Source organism: Amblyomma maculatum, chromosome 1 (genome assembly GCF_055883805.1).
Source record: "Amblyomma maculatum isolate TAMU_Amacu chromosome 1, ASM5588380v1, whole genome shotgun sequence".
Lineage (NCBI taxonomy): Eukaryota > Metazoa > Arthropoda > Arachnida > Ixodida > Ixodidae > Amblyomma > Amblyomma maculatum.
Window position 1 is genome coordinate 58,183,248 of NC_139344.1, and position 5,487 is coordinate 58,188,734.

General features: G+C 47.5%; 1 pseudogene; it reads right to left on the bottom strand.

Annotated features, from left to right (window-relative positions):
* Nucleotides 1-2,561: 2,561 nt before the first annotated feature.
* LOC146202457 (uncharacterized) lies at nucleotides 2,562-4,388 on the bottom strand (annotated as a pseudogene).
* Between the last annotated feature and the right edge of the window lie 1,099 nt (nucleotides 4,389-5,487).

Consider the following 5,487-nt stretch of genomic DNA (forward strand, 5'->3'; position numbering starts at 1 on the left):
GGCAGGTGTCGTGTGCAGCCAAGATGGCCGCGGTCTACTGACGTTCGGATCGGGTCTTGCCAGTTCCCACGGACAGCACAGCTTTCTGCCATTTGTTCTTGTTACAGCGAGCAGCGAGAATGGCGTTTCATAACTTATCCGAAGACGACAGCTTCGAGAGTTATGCAAGGTTTCTTAGACGCGCGGCTGAATTGGTTTACGGCGGCGTTTACAAGCCGCCGGCGGTGACTCCTCTCCGGCATCTCACCGACAGGCAGAATCCACTCGAGCACTACACAGAAGAGGAGTTTCTAGCCCGTTATTGCTTCTGAAAGCGATCAGTGACATCAATACTAGCAAAGCTGCAACTGCCTTCCAACACGGACAACAGAGGAGCCCCGCTACCTACTATGTTGAAGGTGCTGATCGCACTACGCTTTTACGGCAGGGGTGGAATGCAAACTGTTGTTGGTGATCTTGTTTGCGCATCGCAACCCTCCGTGTGCCGATGCATCTGGGAGGTGACACTGTTGATCTGCCGGCGACTGTACCCGAAGTACGTCCGGCTGCCAAGCGCTTTTGAAGCGAGGTCAGTAATGACTAGGCTGGCAGGATTCCCCGGCGTTACCGGATGCATAGATTGCACACATCTGCCCATAAAGAGCCCAGGTGAAGACGAAGCGGAGGTGTTCAGAAACAGGAAAGGGGTCTTCTCCATAAATGTGCAGGCGAGCGCTCCTTTTTTTTCCCCCAACTTTCTATAAATGACAGCCCAAATAGGGTTTCTTACCAACTTGCAAAGCGTGTCCATAAGAGGGCTCGTTTTTTTTTTTGTATGATGTCAAGTGCATTATGTTTTCTTCCGTACATGTACAGGCTTTGTCAAAAGTTTAGAGTCGCCAAGGGATTTGCTTATAAGAACCGTGTACTGGCGCTGCTTTAGAATTTGTGGAAGTCCTTCCCATTGGTGAGGGTAGGGCAAAAAAAAAGATCTGCTTAACTTCACTAGATTTGGAACGCTGGGACTGCATTACAAGCCACATGATGTGGCCCAGGAGTAACCCCCTGAACTCTAAACTTTTGACGAAGGCTGTACCACGCAGGTGCCAACACTAGTCACTGTCAGCACACTGAAGTAAACACACAGACCCAATATGAACACCTCAAAAGAAGGTTGTAAGGTGAAAGCGAAGTAGTTAATGTATGGCATATATACATATATGCTGCATACTTATCTAGAGTACATGCCAAGTGACAGTGGCTGCCTATGTATGCCACAAAAAGCTTTGGCCAATCCATCAGACAGCAGCAGTGTCACACATACACCGAAGGTCTTTAGACAGGCGTGTAGAAGACTCTACATGATATCTGTACAAATACAATATGGCTACCCACATGCTACTGTTTCCATAATTCTTTTACTTTGACAGGTGGCCTTGGGGTCAGAGCTCCAATTTTATGATGTCGTGGCAAGCTGGCCTGAATCTGTTCATGACAGTCGCATTTTCTCCGACAGCAGGGTAATGGTAATGTACGAGCAAAAGGCGACAACAGGAATTCTTCTTGGAGATCAAGGGTATGCATGTTCGCCCTTCTTAATGACACCCATGAGAAACCCTCGGACAGCTGCTGAGAAAAGGCAAGGAGGAAATCGTTTTGCTTAAGCTATGCGAAATAAGCGTGAGCTTTTTATGTTTCTATGTACCTTTCGGGTACAGCAGAGGTCAAATTAAAACAAGAAACTCAATTGAGCGGGCTTTTGGGGTATGGAAAATACGATTCGCCTGCTTGAAGACGAAGCTCGAAACGCTGACAGAGCGATCGGTTGCAATTATAACCGCATGGGCTGCACTGCACATCATTGCTTGCACTTTGAGGGATCCCGTCCCTAATGGCAGTGACCCAGAGCCTGAATATGCAGATACGGAAGTGAGTGAACCTGGCGCACTTCTGGGCACCCAGCATCGCAGGCACCACATCCAGCGTTGCTTCACTAGTGAAGATAACAGCGACATGGACACTGTGTAGAGGTAAACAGAGGTTAATGCTGCGTAATTAAAGCCAAGTGTTGTTAGCATACCAAATAGTGCTCATTCTTTAGGATAAATTAAAATCGCAACCTGTACACACCTATGAGGCTGAAACGTGGAGGCTAACCAAGAGAGTTCTACTTAAGTTGAGGACAACCTAGAGGGCTATGGAACGAAAAATGGTAGGGTTAACATTAAGAAATAGGAAGCGTGCAGAGTGGGTCAGAGAAATAACTCGAAGTTACCGACATTCTAGTGGAAATTAAGAAGAAGAAGAAATGGGCATGGGCGGGACATGTAGTACGAAGAGAGGATAACCGATGGTCGCTTAGGGTAGCAAACTGGATTCCAAGGGAAGGAAAGCGTAGCAGGGGGCGGCAGAAAGTTAGGTGGGCGGATGAGGTTAAGAACTTCGCAGGGGTCAAGTGGATGCAGCTAGCACAGAACCGGGTTAATTGGAGAAATATGGAAGAGGCCTTCGCCCTGCAGGGGGTATAGTCAGGCTGATGATTATGATGAAAATCGCAACGAAAGTGTCTGCACAAAATGAGTTTATGGTGCCATGTGGCCAGCTTCATTGATACCGCCTGCTCCAAGGGCTTCAAGCTTTTTCAGCAGAAAAGCTTCCTTGAGGTTCTGCACTTTCAGTTTGCCTCGCAATACGCGCATCTTCATTTTGTGCTGCACGTCGCGTTTTTTCCTTTCATCGGCATACTTTGCTTGTTTTAATGCATCTTCATTTGCAGCCTTCTCTCATGCTTGATGCGCCTTTGGTTGCGCTCATCTTCGGCGCTTCGAAGGCGAGCTTCCAGCTCTGTTGAGAGCGCCGTATCAAGAGCAGCAAGCCGACCACCTTATCGACGGCGGGCTGCTATAGGCTCAGCTCCTGAGTCCGGCTGCAGTGCTGCCTCCTCTGCGCGTGACGCCATCGCCGTTGCTTCTTCTGGCAGCCCCCCGCCATTGGTGGTGGTAGGGGATGGCGAAGTTGCGGAAAATCCTGGCTGATGCTGGTTGTTATTGAGATTCATCACAAATTCTGCAAAAAAAAAAAAAGAAAACACGTTACGAGAACATAGGAAACAAAACAAATAAATGGTGTTCAAGAAAAGCATACATGGCGTCTGAGTAAGTATTTCGGTGCACGACCGCCTGTATGTTCAGCATCACAAGATACACAATGTATGATGTATTCTAGAAAGTTTTTCGAACACACAAGCTCCTGCAGCTGTGTTGCAGTGGGAGCTTGAGTATATACATTTACAACAGGCGTACGGTGTTCACCTGTCCACATATTCACACTTCTACGTGAAAATAGCAAGCAGTTGTCTGCATTCATGGCAACTAAGCAATAAGACATTGGGATATGCGTAGGTTGACTGAGGAATGTGGCTAAATACTTTAAAGTGCACAGGTATAGAGGGTATTTTATTACATAATTGCTAATTATTAATAATTCTCTGCGCTAATTACACCAATAATAATCAGAAAGAGGGCAATATGCGTAATAATTATAGCAGCAACAAAGGACCTATATATTAACAACACAACTGTGGCCGGAAACTGGACTTCACCCTTTCTTAACTTATGCCATATGGCAAACTTCTAGAATAAAAAAAAAAAATGTGCCCCAGCCGCTTATTTTGAAATGGTTCAGAATAGAGAGGTCAGGAAACGAGGCCGGAAATCCTTAGGGCAATGACACGTGCACTCAGCAGCAATCGAGCAATTACTGCACCGCAAGCAGTGAAACACGCGACAGCGACCGCAGAACTACAAAAACGGTGGTGGTGGACGTCGAAATCGCGTTCCGCCTATCGTTGTCGCTGTCGTCGGGCTGTTGGTTACCGCCATGCTGCCACTAAAGTCCGCAACGGACTGACTGGCATGGAGCTGGCTGGCTGGCTGGCGACTGCGAATGCCTGTCGCTGTCAAAAGGATTGGGCACGCGCAGCGTTACGTGCAGCACGAACGCCTCTATTCGGGCGAGTCTGTCGTTGATTTGTTCAGGAGGTGGTCCGCCGCCTGCAATACAATGCAATATATATTTGAAACTTTTCGGGGGGAAAAAAAACAAACTAAAATTTGCGGGGTAAAAAATAAGACGAGAACGTACCTGTGGCCATCACGTCTCGAATTTGTTTTGCTTTTTCCTTTAGTTTTTGCTTCAGATTGTCCCATAATTTTTTTAGCTGTTTGACCTCCCTTGGTCGCACGTGCGGCATGCTGTTGCATGCCACACCGAGCCGTTCCAATGCCTTCGCCTTCACGTTCAACGAAACTGCGTAACTTTTTTTTGTTTTCGATTACACTTGTGTTCTTCGTGACGAACTCCGCCAGCAAGTCCTTTTCCTCTTCCGTGAAATACGCTTTGCCCGGCATGGCAAACAAGCAGACACAAGCACAGGGCGAAACACACAAACAAAATCAACAAAATGCATCGACGCGCGGCGACGATGGCAATGTGGCCGCACGACGCTGACCAAGCAGTGACGCCGATACGCCGGTCAGATGCACCGACGGTTGCCAGACTGAGTTTGCTTTCCTGTCCAATACAGCGTTTTTGTGATTATTTTTCAGCGCTTAACCGAACAAATAGAATTTATGGCCAGATGTATGGGTGTAACTATAAAATTAACAACGCTGGCAGTTTACTTTAGCGATACAGTGCATATTTTTTGCATTTAGTCTCGTAATCCGCACTCTTTTTGGTTCTGCCTCCTTTGGTGAGGCGCTCATTTGGCAGGGAACGCGAAAGGAAGCTTCTGGAATACGCGTTCGCCTTCTGGGGGCGCCTTGCATTTATGGAGCATGGAGGGCTCCTTGCGGAAGGTTAGGAAACAGTCTAAGGTTAGGAGCGTTTCAGCTCTGCTTTGCATGATGGGTCTGAAAGCGCGAGATATATTGCGGTCTCTTAAAGCCACGGGTGCAGAACTCGAGAATTTTAAAGTCGTAAAAGTGAAGCTCCAAGCGCACTACGAGCCGTCGAAGAGCGCAGAAAACGCTCGTTTCAACCGCCGCAAACAACAGGTGGGAAAAATTGTCGACGAGTTCTCTGTTACGTTGCCCGAACTACCACGTCGGTTTGAATTCAGTGACTTCATGGAACGGTTCGTGCGCGACCAGTTTGTTGTGGGCCTGCTCGACCAGTCGCTTTCGGTGATAGCACGCCTTGTCAATTTGGCCAGAACTGAGACATTAAAAATGAGGCAAGCTAAACTTAAACGGCGAACAGAAACACCAGATGTCGATGCTGTTAAAGGGAGAAAGCCACGGAGATCAGTATCGAGTACGGAGCATTCATATTGCCTCGAAACATTCAAAACTAGTTGTATTTGTTGCTTTTTAACGGCCGACAGCTTGCGGCCTTATCACTGTTATTCTGGCACGTGTATCAATTCTGTATCCTGTATTTGTTCATGCTCGTTGTAGCGATACGACGCGTCATCATTTTCTTTGTCGCGAACGATGCGCCGAGATC